This window comes from Daphnia carinata, chromosome 6 (genome assembly GCF_022539665.2).
Source record: "Daphnia carinata strain CSIRO-1 chromosome 6, CSIRO_AGI_Dcar_HiC_V3, whole genome shotgun sequence".
In the NCBI taxonomy this organism is placed as follows: domain Eukaryota; kingdom Metazoa; phylum Arthropoda; class Branchiopoda; order Diplostraca; family Daphniidae; genus Daphnia; species Daphnia carinata.
The window spans coordinates 6,518,553-6,534,311 of NC_081336.1; positions in this window are offsets into that span (position 1 = coordinate 6,518,553).

The following is a 15,759-nucleotide window of genomic DNA, read 5'->3' on the forward strand; positions in this document are numbered from 1 at the left end:
TGTGGCTAAAAAAAAAAAATTTCTCTTTCTCTTTATATTGTAAAATAAATGATGTAAACACATTGTCATAGTCGATTTCAAATGTGTTTTTTTTTTTCCTTCCGCTTCCCATTGCTGCTTTCCTTTCGCCGATTTGTTTGTGTAAATCTTACCCATTTTTCATTGGATTCGGATGAACATCGCTGCAAAACGAAAATCCACGTGACCCCTCTGCCTTTTTTACGTGTATAAACGGGGAGCCCGTGCGCATCAACGAGCCGACAAACTTGCGCTTCTGCCGTTCCAGTTTGTATAAAGCATCCCTATAGGCTAGTGGGGGTATCAGCATTTTCCCAAAAGTAGCCTTATGTTACACACTAATGCGAGCTCGTTAGCCATTCTCGGATTTGTTATTACAATAGCCGAACGTATATACTTGTAAAAAGCGGCTCACTTGTTCTGCCCCCCCCCCACCCCCCCATTTTCTTGGACACCGTATGTATCAGGCCCGTGCTCGATAAGACGTCGAATAAAAGCAAGCTGGAAAGGACCAAGTCCAGCAAGCAAAAAATCCTTACGAATGTGAGATCACAGACTCGAAAGTAATGGGTTTAGATGCGCTCCGATGCTCGCTGATTTCATTCCTTCAATTATATACACGTACAGTATGCGTCTCAAATACATATACTTTGTTCCATCCATAAAAAAAAAAAAAGCAAAAGGGGGGGGGGGATTTTGTATTACAGGGCTCCAGTGGAAATCGATACGCGTTTCGGACCATCAACATTTAAAATAGCGACACACGTAAAAGTGACCGATTATTATTTAACGCTCTATATATAAGCGCATTAAGATCGCAGCGATTATCTAATTTCATTTTTGTGTAAGAGTTTTTTTTTTTTTTGTAACGGTTCCGTGCGGATTGGAAACCGGAGTTCGCAGACGTATTGCTAAATAGGCCTTTGCAAATCAAGTGAAACGTCTATGTGAATGTAAGACGATGGCAAACAAATAGAAACGTAATATCGTTTACGTATGTGTATGTCTGCACCGCCATTCGGTTAGCGATAAGTAACCGGTTTTTTTCAATAAATGTTTTTTTTTCTAGTTGTGTTTGCTGGAACCTATGAAGAGTGTAATCATTGTATTCAGTCGAGTTGACACGGCAAACAAATTGTTGAACACACAGAGAATTTCCGCGCAATGAATGGGAGACGGGGAAAAGAAAAAAAAAAAAAAAAAAAAAAAAGGCCAGAAAGTTCAGTCATTGATCGATAATCAAAACATCATAGACAGGGGTCCTTCAAACACAAACACAAAATAAACAAACCATACAAAACGAGAAAAGGCTATGGCTTTTCTTCTATTCACAAAAGTCTTCCTTGTATTTTTTTTTTTTTTTTTTTCTGGCGTCAAAATGATGGCGCCCACTGAGCACTACCCATTTTTTTCTTTTTTTGTCCAATCGGTTAGAGGTCAGAGGTCCCTATTGTTGCACTTCGAAAAAAAAAAAAAAAAAAAAAAGAATAACAATTCCACAGCACGATAGTTTAAGAATCGAACACATAGGTTATGTGCCTTCACCTTTTTTTTTTTTTTTTTTTTTTAAGGGGGGAGGTTTTGTCGCTCTGAACGAAACAAACAAAAAACGAGAAAAGAAAATTGCTTTATAAAAGAAATAAAAAAAAAAAGTGGCCATCAAGCCACGCGCCTATTTCTATTGTCCCGATGAGCAGCTGAACAATTCAGAGCTGCTGCTATATAGGCCTATATGTATACTAATCTGCGCCAACGACCCAACAACAACACACACGCACACACACACACACAAAACGAAAATAAAATAACCAAATAAAACGAAATAAAATAGTGGGACTTAGGAAAAAGGGTCTCCCTATTTTTTAAACACACAGGGCCTATACCGCCCACTGAGCTGGGTACCACCCCCAAATTTTTTTTTTGTATAACAAGCAGAGGAATGAGAGGAGAGGGGGGGCTGCTTCTCCAGTAGGCCTATACTATGGCGACACTCCTGTTTTTTCTTTACTCCCCCACATTTTTTTTTAAGTAAAAATTTCCATAATACAGAGGCAGTCAATTTTCGCATGTTCTCCCCCCCCCCCCCCCCTTTTTTTTTCTTTTTCCTCCGCCCTTTTTTTTTTTTTTTTTTTTTTTTTAATATATTCATTTCGTCTTATGTTTTCGCACTCTGACACCATGTTAGGGCTACCGGTTCTACTGTATAAAAAAAAAACAACTGGCAAACAAGAATGTTGCATCTATTATAAATGATGGTGTGAGCACAGAAAAATCAAATGAATTGAACAAAAGGTTTTTGGGTTTGACTCGTGATTTTGGCGACGAGCACTGCCAATGCAAATGAGTTGAACAATGACGCAATGCACCATCACGTTCTCTCTCTCTCTCTGTCTCGAGAGAGAGAGAGAGATGTACATACTTACCCATCGCAACTAAAATTTATATAGACAGTATCAAATAAACAGAAGGGGGGGGGGGGGACTCGGGTTTTTATTTTCCTCAAAAGCTGAATAGCAAAACTGTTTCCCCCCCCTGCACGACCGATGGCCCCACGGGTGCCACAGCCGCAGCAGCACATCCCGAAAAACGTTTGCTTTAAAAAGCCAATCTCTGCTGCATAAATGCATGTACTTATGTGTGCACGGTATATATTGTGTCAATAACCACAAAGGATATAGACACAAAGAAGAGAGAGAGAGAGAGAGAGAGAGAGAAGGAGATACCAGTCAATCGTTTTTAAAACTCTTGCGTCTATTATACCTTTGCAAGCGGACGGTATAGTTTGCCCTCTCGTTTAGATTACAGCATCTGCGGCTTTCTTTTTTTTTTTTTTTTTTTTTTTTCGTATAGACTTTTCAGAGGTGATGGTAAAGAGGGGAAAAAGGAGTTAAGGGAGCCATCGTCACAGCAAAAATGGCCGTGGAGACAGTCCGATGTGTGGGCAAAAGAAAAGATAACAGCTGGCAATCGGGAGTAGTTTATATGTATACAACTGTTGTGTTGTGTATATACATTTACAGTATCAACTGGGCTGTAAATGTTTTATAAATGCGAAGGCAAAAAAAAAAAAAAAATAAATAAATAAATACTTGGGATGGTTGAGGAGACGGCTATGACTTATTATTTGGATATGCTGCGCTGGGTCGGGACTAAGCAACTCGTTTCCCGATGGTCGGAAATGTGGATGGACTTCTTTTTTTTTTATGACAGGTTTTATTGTTTGAATATTTTTATTATTATTTTTTTTTTTTGAAAGTCTCTAATTGCGCATCGACATGGACTTGTGCGATGATAAACGCTGTTTAACATACTGGACAATAATTCGTGACAACGTTTATATAAGAAAAAAAGAAATGCTTATGATTGTTTAATGCCTTATATAATTACACGTCTAAAGTATAAAGCCGTTACTCAGTTCGTGGGTCTATCGTCACTTGACAAATTACATCATACAAGACGGGTGTGAAAAACAAAAATTGAAAGCTGTTCTTTTTTTTTTTATTTTATTTGATGTAATAATAATTTTTGGTTGACATTATTTTTTGTTTTGTTCGCCCTATCGCTATTATATTTGCCCTATTCTCGTTGTGTGTATACGCGTAGGCTTTACAACTATACCCAAACGCCGTTGTGGGTTTGATATAAATATCACCACCGTGCATTCTCTCCCTTTTCAGCGAAGGGGGTTTCGCCATTCACCTATTGGTTTTCGTGTCTGCCCGTCTCTGCGTTATATAGGCCCATAACTTTTAAGCTTTTGCCCATTTACGTTGCGTACATAACAAACAGCAAACAAACATCCCCTCGTTTCCTATATAGACGGATTTTTTGTTGTTGTTGTAGCGCACGTCTATTGTCCCGCAACCAGGAGGGAAAAAAAAGAGCAACATAACACACACACACACACACACACACAAAAAAAAAAACTCCACACAGCATTTTTTTTTTTTTTTTCGGGGGGTATTTTATTTAAAATTTTACTGCCGCCTTTTTTTTTTTTTTTTTTTTAACCTATAAGTTTTTATAAAAATATGTTCGGTTATGGAGGACTGAAAAGAGAGAGATCATGTTCGAAAATGTCTTGGGCTATTACGTCGCCTGTCTTGGAAAATCGTTGAAAAAAAGAGATTAAGAATGCATGGAACAATAAACAAAAATAAAGAAAAAAAAAAAAAAACTTCGTCAAGTCTATTTTTTTTTTTTTTTTTTTTTGTCTGTGATGTTTTGGTTTTTAAAATTTTTTTTTCGAATTACAATTTTATTTCGTTTGGAAATCTCGTTTTTTTATAATTGGAGGAGGCGAGTCGAAACCGGCCCATGCGGGCGGCGGAAAAATAAAAGGGGTCAGGAGGAAAAGAGTTTAAAAAAAATAATAATAATTAAAGAAAAGGATAACATTTCAATCTTACGACGCGCGTCGCAATTTCTCCAGCGCATTGGACCGGTCATCGTCACGAACGCAAATGTGAGCATCTAAAGAATTGAGACAAAAAGACAATGAAGACAATGAAGCAATAAAAAATGGTGAGAATAGTTCAAGAAAAAAGAGGAGAGAGCGAGAGAAAGGCAACAGAAGAAAAACAAAAAAAAAACAAAAACCAAAAGAAGACGGTTTGATTTCATAGAAGAAGAATTAGAAAGGGAAAAAAAAAAAAAATTTTAAAGTCAGAGAGAACCTTCCTGGAATGATGTACGGCAGGTGATCCATTTCGTCTGCGTGCTTGCGACACTGCGACACCGTTCCAAATGAACTGTCTCGCCAAATTTTTCTTTTTTTTTTTTTTTTTTTTTTACTGAGTTCTCTCTTCTTCTTCTTTTTTACCTATTTTCTTTTCTTTTTTTTTTTTTTATTCATTTTGTGCGTGTGTATGTGCGAGAGGGGGGGGAGGACAAGGGAATGTGTGGGAAACTGGAGAAAAAAAAAAAAAAAAAAAAAGAAGAAAAACCTGTCCGGTCAGCAATGCGACGAAGGGTCCAGACTGTCTGTGACTTTGTATGTACGAGAGAAAAAAAAAAAAAAAAAAATAAATAAAATAAAAAAGAACATTTTAAAGGCAAAAATAAAAAAAATAAAATAAATAAATATAGGTATAGGAAAACAGAGAGAGAGAGAGAAGAAAAAGCTATAACATCAAGGTATCCAATCAGCGCGTGGAGAGAGAGCCTTATCCGCATTTCACACACAATATTTTTGTGTGTGTATATATATAAAGCGAAACGGCGCTTTTTGCGGAAAAAGGGAGGAAAAGAAAACAGTTCTCAAGCAATAGAGTGACCTTTCCCTCTGGTAATAGACAGCCAAAGACAGGTATGTCAAGTGGTGGCGAATTGTCCCTTTTTTTTTTTTTTTTTTTCCTTGTAATATATGGCACATCATTGGCAAGTTGCCCCGTTATGACGTTGTCTTTCAACTCGACATTCCATTTTTTTTTTTTTGTGACAGAAAAAAAAAAAAGAAAACAAAAAGGTCCGAGCGTTTTTGATAATAAACTCGTCCACTTGTATTGTCTTTTCAATTGGGAAGTATGACATTGCGTAACAGCTTTTATCGCAACGGAATGTGTGTATCTGTGTGTGTGTGTGTGTGTGTGAACATCTGGTTGAAAGCTTATCATCATTTCCCCAGATTGAATCCGAAGTGGCGAGAACGAGCACGGACTGCTCCGCCATACGATGATAAAACTAATTCAAAAAAAAAAAAAAATTGATTAAAGGCTTGTGTGCATAAGCTCGTTGCAATTGGAGACGCACGCACGCACTTTAATTACATATAAAGAAGCGCTTTCAAAACAAAAAAGGCACAACAGAGTAGGACATCCCTATAAAAATAAATCTCTTTTTTTTTTTTTTTTTTTGTCTTGTCAGGAATAGACGGCCGTTGTAGAGAAGAGACACGTAGATTTGAAAAAAGAAAACAAACAACGTGTGCGCTAATATACGGACGAAATGAGGAACACTGGCGAGCTGAAGGCAGAGCGAAAAAAGGTGAAATAAAAGAAGAAAAAAACAAAACAAAACAAAACAAAAACCGGTCTCGAAGTCCAAAGTGACAAGCGATATAAATACCGGGAGAGAGAGAGAGAAAGAGGAAAAAAAAAAAAATGTTAAAATAATAAAAAGAAAAAACTTATGAAACACAAGAAGAAGCTCACCATCGGCGACGACCTTACGTTAATGTTAGGAAAAAGAAAAAAAAAAAAAAGAAGACCCTTCTCTTTCGGAAAACGAACATATATATATATATATATATACGGATGTATGTGTATAAATAGGGGGGGGGGGGGGGGGTGACATTTTCCCTTCTTCTTCGGGCTTCTTTTTTTTTTTTTTTATTATTTTTTTGGAGCTTCTGACTGGTCATTTATTTCTTCGACCAAACAACCTCCGTCGCTGCTGCGCAACAGCCCCCCAAAGTTTTTTTTCTCCCTTTTTTCCCTCGTCGTCCCCTGAATTTATTTTTAATGGTCGGAAAACTGAATTCAAACACACACACACACACACACACACAGCCCTACGTGGAAGGCAAAAAAAAAACAAAAAAAACACATGAGACGTGTATAGATATATTACCGTGTATTATATAAGAATGGGACTTTTTTAAAGGAAGAGCTTTTCGAAAAAAAAGAAAACAACAAACAACAACCAAATAGAAATATTAAATAAATAAAAAAAAATACACATTTTCAATGCTTTAGTGTTTTGTTTTTTTTTTTTTGTTTTTTTTTGTTTGTTTAAAAAAAAAAAATGGGCGGCATCGAGCGGCGTGCCGCCCGGAGAGGAAAGAACAAGGGAGGGGGGGGGGGAACCGGTGACATAAATTTGTGAGCTTTGTGTATACGTGAGAGAATAGGAAATGGAGAGGAGGGGGAGGAGAAGAGACTTGTTAATTTATTTCGATTCGATTTGTTTAAAATGTCGCAAGATCTACGATAGGAAAAGTTTCAAAAAAATAAATTTCTTTTGATCATTTCCACAAGCCAAACTCCGCCCTCAAATAGTTCCCGATAAATTTTCAAACCGGATTGAGTCGCGCGCGGCACAAGCACGTGTCAGCCTCCATTTTTTTTTTTTTTTTATTATTTCTTGTCAAATCAAATATGGTTTCTACTATTTAAAAAATAAAAAACACGAAGAAGAATAGGAAAAAAAAAAAAAAAGAGCGAAAAAGTCCCCTCGTTTTTCAAATGCAACCCCCTCTCCATTTGATTTCCGATGCATTTATATTCCGTTTCTGACTGTGCTAGTGTGTGTGTGTGTTGTGCGGGTTGCCGACACAATGGCTCGATAACGAGCCGTCGCGGTTCCATATTCGACTCTTATACGACTGTCATAGAGAGAGAGAGAGAGACTTGTGACTCGGAAAGCAACAACGTGAGTATAACAATAACAACAGCTATAGAAAAAGAAAAAGAAAAAAATAAATAAATAAATAAACGTTTTTAAAAAAAAAATAAATCGAGTTTGATCCGAATCGCTGACTGATGCGTGTGAACCGAGGCGGCATGTCGTCCGTACACACACCGCCGATATGTATCCCGCGATGTCTGATGCATTTATATATATATATATATATATATATATATATATGCGGAGAAAGGAAAAAAAAGAGAGAGAGAGATAACGACAGAACGTACCGACCCAAAACTTATACACACACACACACACACACAATCAGGTGATGGTAATCTTTGGGAAATTTTCCTTGACGGGGAATAAATAGATTAGAGAGAAGTGTTCTCCCAAATCGGTAAGAGAAATGATGCATTTCATTCCGGAACTGTGTATTATAGGCCCTTTAAAAGAAATGTGTATACTAAACATAGGTCTGTATATCACGTATAGATAGATAGGCCTTGATTAACATTTCGATTTTTTAGAAAAGACTCTTGCCTTTGAATTAGAACGCTAATTTACGGTAGGCCTAATCTATCATGGAAGTTTTGAATACGTGGGCTATTGTTGAATATAAAATTCGTAGGGAATTGCGTGTTTTGGAAAAGACAAGCGCATATTCATAGGAAACGGACACATTGATAACATCGGTATAGCACGTTCGGTATGAGTGAAACAGTTAAGTTTCTAGGCCGATCTTTAGCAAATCGTAGCACTCTATGTAGCCTGAAAAGGCTTTCACGAGGCAAACGGACATCATTAATTGTAACTTTTCTTTTTCTGCATGTTAATCTTGACACCTTTCGTGTAAATGCGTCCTTTCGTTTGAGTGTTTTTTTTTTTGGCCGACGAGAGGAAGTTTTGCCTCCATGAGACCAAACGCTTCGGCCAAAAGAAACCCAAAAAAAACAAAACAATTTGAACATTTTTACCTACTTCGGTTAGCCGATGGACGTAGAGTAAAGAGACGGACGGCAGACGGGAATCATCAATCTGTGCGGACGTGGCCGTTACGAAATAAGTGGCAGGTTTTTTGGTTATGTTTTTTTGTTTTGGTTCTTTGGTTATCGTGTTTTCTCCGTTTGCTGCCAACACGCGGATAGCCGATAAGTCCCACCAGGTTTCACGTCGTTCCACCAGTACCGGCTCTTATATATATACAAAGAGCTAATGAATAAAAACCACTAAACCAGCAACTGCGTCCAGCATCTCATTTGTGTCAACAAGCCCAGCTCCGCATTGTTGGCTACACACACACACACAAAAACAAAACGAACAGAAAACAACAAAGGATCGTGTGCAATCTACGGAGCCAATCGTTTTCGAATCTGAATTATTTGACCAGTTGTTCGATTGTGTACAGTGAACAAAATCAAATGCAATAAAAAAAAAAAAAAAAAAAAAAAAGACAGAAACAACAGAAAATAAAAAGGAACATGGCGAATGGATTAGTTCAGCTTGTGTTGACAAGAATGTCTGCCAAAAGAAACGCAATACGCACACAATGACGGCTATACAGTTAACTAGCTTAATGTTTTATGCAAAAATGTAAATGAAGGTATAACAACGTCTGAATGTGTGTAAATATTTAAACAAAAAAAAAATAATAATAAGGTTCGTTGTTTTGCGTGGCCGTTAATGTCGTGTTAAAGCGACGAAAAATTCTTGCGTGATGCCAACGTTTCAGCTCTCGTAATGAAAAGTAGTGGCCACACCCACGAGAGGAAGTGTTGATGTGCGGCAACGATGTAGGCGTAGACGCTGCCATACGTGTCGGAACCATCCATCTAGTTAGTAAAGCGTGAAAATATGTAAGAAAAAAAAAACATTCAAAACAAAAAAAAAACGATCGTCGAACGAGATAAATTCCGTATACTCATTACGCAATAGCAATAAACGCGCGTTGATACGTGTATACGACCAACCATCGTCGTATAAGCAAGTCGAAGACGAGGATGTATTCTAATATTCACGTTAAGGGTGGGATTTATCCGGTAGCAACGCATCTATAAGTAAAAAGAACAATGAACCCCCCCCCCCTCCCTCCTCTTTCTCTCTTTCTCTTTCACGGCTCTTCGCCTTGTTATTATATGGTAAAGTTTTTGTTCTTTTTTTTTTTTTTTTTTTGACTGTTCTATATACACACGATGGGGAGTAGAAACAATGTGTATTTAAGTCGACTCCGCCATGGGATATATATATGAACTATGAAAGTCATCCAACTCGCAAGATAACAAACAGCGGTACGTACCGTCTAATGTGTATATTTCTCGCCATTTTTTTTTTCCTCTGTGATTTCTTTGTATATAAATACAGTAGGACACAGGGAAAGAGAATGTTGGCAATAAAAATGCGTGTACATAAAACGTATACGTACAGTATATATATATATATATATATAGACTTAATTATTTATTCCATACGGTTGGACGGGGGAGTTATATGTCGGGATAGCGTAGCCAAGTGGAATCAGATTAGAATCTTATGTGGCTTCTTTTCTTCTTTAGCTGTTTTGGGGGAAGGGGGTTCTCTTTTATTTCGGCATCTCGTGAAATTGAGTGAGCTGACTCACACAGGAAAAGAGGGAAAAGAAGAAGAAAAAGAAAAAAGGACAAAAAAACGGCCATTTTGGGAATATGCGATGCACATGCGTGAGTTCCTGACGTTCGTATTATCATAGGGTTGCCTGAGCCGGGGCCTCTATCCAATCCCGCGTCTAGGATCGATAAAGGCCCCGACCGCTTATTGCTGCGCCGTGTCTCTTCATCTTTGACGATGTTTGCGCAGAACAGCAGCTCGATAACATAAAAAACAAAACAAAACAAAACAAAATCCTAAAAGAAGAAAACAAAAATTGAAATCATCAAACGATGTTTGACCTCTTGAGCTATAGCGGACGAAAAATTCGAGTTTTCTTCAACTTCACACGCCCAACATCACTATAAAGCAGGCTATATAGTATAATAAGGTTATTGTCGTAATTAAATCAATAAAAATAAGGGCCCTCCTCTTGCATCAAGTTTCCGTTCGTGATCCGAACAATAGTTCGCTATTCTCCTTCTCGTTTTCGTCGTGCTATTCAAATTAAAAATATTGATTGCGTTTTTTCTTTGTGTATAGACACAACAAGCACAGGCCTGTGTACACACACACACACGCGTATAATATAATGTACGAGATCGTTTTTGAATTCAAAGAAAAATTCGAGATGTCTATACTGCGAGAAATGCCTAATGAGGGAACATCGAATTATGGGTTCCCACCAGGATCGAATGATTTTAGAGACCCCGCTCCCAGAGAAGACGCGGGTTCGATAAAAACAAAACAAAACAAAACAAAAGGGTTTCCAACATCATAACGTAAATTTTACATGTTTCAATGAATAACGCAGAGTTGAACTTGAACGCTGATGTTGTATCGATCGGCTATCAAGTGAGGTGCGATCAAGAGCGTACAAAAGACTTTCGCTCTTCTTTTATATACGCCATCGTGTTGTACAGACTTCAAAAAGCAGTGCACAACAGCAGCCCTCGACTCTTGAACCCGTTCGAAAATGTTGGTAAACCTGCCTCTCTCTTTTTAGACTTTGATGTCAGAATTCACACACAGACAGACAGACACACACACACAGACACAAAAGGCATCTGACATCTATACAGGCAACAATACTTGGAACGACGTGATGATGAGCAAAGCGCGGGTCGCATACATACACAGCGTGGGAGGGGGGGGAGGGTGTTGTACATAAACACTATAAGAGCGCGGGGGTGTTAGAAAAGCGCATGATATTCACGCGTTCGGTCGCACAGACTATATCGTTTCTCGTCGGTCGGGCAAAGTGGCAGCCATTCTTTGCAACGAAATGGCTGCGAAGCTTTTGGTCGCTCTTGCTCTCTCTCTCTCTCTCTCTCTCTCTCTCTCTCTCTCTCTCTCTCTCTCTCTCTCTCTGTTTCTTATCAGTCGCGTCGCAGCCATGGCCTTGCCTCCCCCGTCAGGGCGTCAAACTCCTTTCCGACCATCGCTCTGAGTTTTCTCTACGCTCTTATATCAAAACCTCTTCGCCTATATAATACGGCCACTGTATACTAGCCCTATGTTTATTGAAAAAAAAAAAAAAAGATAATAATAATAGGATTTTTTTTTTTTTTAAGAGGGGACCAGAAATGCGATATCTACACTTACACAGCAGCTAGACTTCTTATAGATAGACTATTTGGGCCTAAAGATCCCGGCTGAGAGTCAGGTCGAGATGGAGCTACTCAAGCGGGCGAATCAATCGATCGAAACAGTTCGTGCGTAAATCTTTAGGAGGAAATAAAAAAAAAATAAAATAAAATTCAGCTCTTTGAACCGACATAGATCACGTGTCGCGTTTTTATCAAATTTTTTTTTGAATAATGATGTATAAATAAAAATATTAAAAAAAAAAAAGGCCGAGGGTCCCTATTTGCGTTACCATAAATAGGCTTATAGATCCAATGCTAAATGCCTTGATTTAGAGGGATAGGAAGGGCGGTTGTTGGTTGTTATATGTGTACATAACACAGGCCTATATGCGGGACACAAGTTGATGGAGATGAGTGAGAAAGAGAAGGATGGAGAGTGAGAGATAGGAAGCTTATCAACGACGGGCACACGACCCGAGTTAACGCGGCCGCGTTCCAAAAGAAAAACACGGCATAAGAAATACACACACAGACGCACAAGTCAAAAGAAAAAAAAAAAATACTAAGAGTAAAGCCATCAGAGGGTGTATAGTTAAGGAGGGTGGAGGGCGCACATAGACAAGAATATATAGAGATTTCGCTGTTGCAAAATCCTGTTTTTGTCGCTCGACCGATGCCATCATCACACCAATGGCCGAGGATATAAAACTTCTTTGCGCACGCTGGAAAAACGAAAGTCAGCTCTATAGACAGGCAGGGAGAGAGAGAGAGAGAGAGAGAGAGAGAGAGAGAGACAACCATTATGGCTGATGGTGGCACGAAGCGAACGTCAGCTCCATTGTGTCCCTATCATAACACTTAAGCTGCTTATAATGTGTGTCCAACGGATAAAAACAAACCGAGAGCCCATCTCGACGTTGTTCCCGTTTGAACTTGTGTCCGCTTTTCCCATCCATCTCTTTTTCACGTCCCTCCCCTGCCTACCCAGCCACCCTTTAAAGCATCTATACGTTTTTGATACGTATATTACATAGCGATTTAAAAAATAATAATAAATCCCATCATCTGCGAAACTGCTGGTGGCCCTCTTTGTCATCGAATGAAATGTGGACCACGATATTTGAATGACATTCCTTTTTTTTTTTTTTTTTTTGTTTTTGTTTCCTCTCTCACGGCTCTTTTGCGTACCTCGTTCGTTTCAGCGAGTACTTTATAAAGTCGTGGAGCTTTGAATTTTGGTAGTGGCACAGGAAAGAAAAAAAATGCTCGACATTCACATAACGTGCAATCCGTGCCGCTGGCCGCTGGGATTCCCGGTTCTTCTTCATTTTGATATTTTTTAAAAATATTTTTTATTGAAAAAACAAAATAGGAATTATTGCCGTGGAAATAGTTAGCATTGCGGCAAATCAGTTCTATGAACATGAATGAAGATATAAGACCAAAAAAAAAAAAGAAAAAGGAAACATTTCGGATAAGAATTGAAATAGAAACGAATATAAAAAGAGAGGGCTACATCAAACAGCAATATAGGACCGACAGCTGTTTCCGCTATTAGAACATGTGCGACTGTTGCTGGTCGACCACTGAAAACACTTGAAGCATTTTTTTTGTACCCTACGGTATAAGTAATTTATTGGGAAGGAAAAGGAAAAAAATATATGTATATATATCCAACATTGGCATCAAGATTCGGGGAATTCTTAACATTCTTTTTAGCTCTTACGGGAATGAACGTATACCTGCCATCGGCAGTAAATGCTGCACGTTGACGTACGAATACATAAAAAATAGAGGGAACAAAAAAAAAGGCCGTAGGTTTCAAATAATGGTTATAACAACACATGTAGAATAAAATCCAAGCTGATACGCATATAATCTTATTGATATTAAATAGGCAGTAAGGGTTCTAACAGGTGCCTCGATGGTTAACGGGGTTGACATTTTCCAGACACATAATCCAGGTGTGTACGAGCACAAAGAAAGGCCCCAGTGGATCGAAGAAGGGAAATAAACAATCCACTTCGGTCCGATCTGTTCACCCCGGAAGGTTTTGCCCACTACTCGAAGGAATGTCGTTTGAACCGGCTGTGGGGCTGTAAAGCTTGCCCCCTACTTTCACGCTTACAAGGCAAACATTTTTTTCCCCCTCTCTTTTCTTATCCTTTAGATGTGTTAAGAGAAACACCACCGTATTTTTTTATTTATTGAATTAAATTTATTATTTTTTCTTTGGCTTTTGGAAGAGATGATAAAGAAAAACAGAGCCATCTATTGATCGAACTTCTTTAAGTGGGAGGGAATCAAATCGAACGTTCCTTGTTTTTTTTTTTATTTTGACCATCCAGTTTCCCATACATAACACGAAAAAAAATCCGTGTGTGTGTGTGTGTGTGTGTGTGTCTTCTTCCCGCAACGTCACCAGAATTGTTTCCTATTCGGTGTGTTGGCAGCAAACAAGCGTTCTAAATGGATATCGTACGGTGGCATCCCCTTTCGACTGGAGCCTATACGACGACATGTCTTTTGTTCTGCTCCGTTATCTTTTTACGATGATTATTTCTGGCGTTTTTGTTGATGCTGTCTAGCGAATAAAAGGGGCCTCTTTTTTCTTTTTTTTTTCTTTCACGTCTGTTATACATTTTTAGAGGTTGAACGGATTTGCTTGGAAGCTTGTTATGGACACCAGCAAGTATAGGAATAAAAAAGAAAAAAAAGAAGTTGGAGGGGACGAGGAGGGAAATGATAGTTTGATAGGGGGTGGAGGAAGAGAGGAGAGGGGTTAGGGGGAGGCTGGAATGGATAAAGCGGATGCGTATAGAGGAGGGCGGCGGAGGTGTCAGTCGAGATGAGATGAGATCCCGAGCGTGCGAACTTTGTTACCTACTCGCTCCGTTGAGCTGGAAAACGCAATTAGATCCGCCGCTTCGCCCACGCATTGCCATCCGCGTTAAAGTGAAAAATAATAATAGTAATAATAATAATAATAAAAGAAATACTTTCATTTTTGTTTTTTCATTCGTTAAAGATGATCACATCCAACCACATCGATTGATTAAACACAAAATTTTTTTATTGACTCCTTCAAATCTTTGATTGCAATGCGATTAGCACTGAACGTACTAGCGGCAGTTCGTGCATGAATTCATTATCTTTGTGCATACAGTAGCCTTTGGTACACAGCCTGTTTGAAGGGTTCCTATAAAAACAGGGAGGCCACTACTCAAAGTCCAGACTGTCACCGTCTTGTGTGTCCCGTTGCTGTGAATTAGCAAGTCAATCTACTGCTGCGCTTTCGAGACGGTCGCGATGGATGTGCCGGCCAAAATGCCGACGGGGCCTGCACTGCGACTGATAAGCTTCTCTTTAAGCGTTTTCTTAGCCGCGAGATTCAAGAGTCAACACGGCGTACACGCAGACAAGACCGTAACGAAGAGCCGAAGGACTCGTCGCGCCTGCTTTTATGTATATAAACACCAGCAGCATGACACACACACACACACACACACAGACACACTGCCGTGCTGATGTATTAGAGAGAACACAACAGAGAAAAGAGAAAGAGAGACTGACGGATTATATCCAGTCGAGCAGTGAGCTAATCGCACGGAAATCCTATCAATCAAAGTCTCTGATTAAGGCTATACGCACACACAGCACACATATATGCTACACACACAGACACACGGACGTTAAATACCATGAGAAGCAAGGCGATCAGAACGACAGGCACAAGCGGGAAATGAGCAAAAAAGAGGAAGAAGAAAATCAAGTGGCGTGAGAGAATACTGAAGCAAGATGGACTACGAAATCGATATAGCCAAGGTCATTAAATGCCATTTATTCTAACATCTGCGAACGGTAGCCATTAAGCATCGCTGACGTAACAATAATTACTTGTTTCTTCGCGTCGCTAATGAACTCATCTGCTTTTCATTATTCTCTTTAAAGAACATGCGTTGTTAAGTTAAATCAGCTGGGGTTTTTTTTGTAGGTAAACGCAGGGCCATAATAATTCAACGATTTGTTAATTTTCTTAAGGTTAGGCCTATAGTTTTTAACACGACAGACGGGACGGAGAGTGCGAAAAAATGGCGACAGAGAAGCAAACCGCACAACAGTTGATGGCCATTATCCTCACACAAAAGGGAGACGAGGGATGGACGGTGTTGGTGGTAGGAAA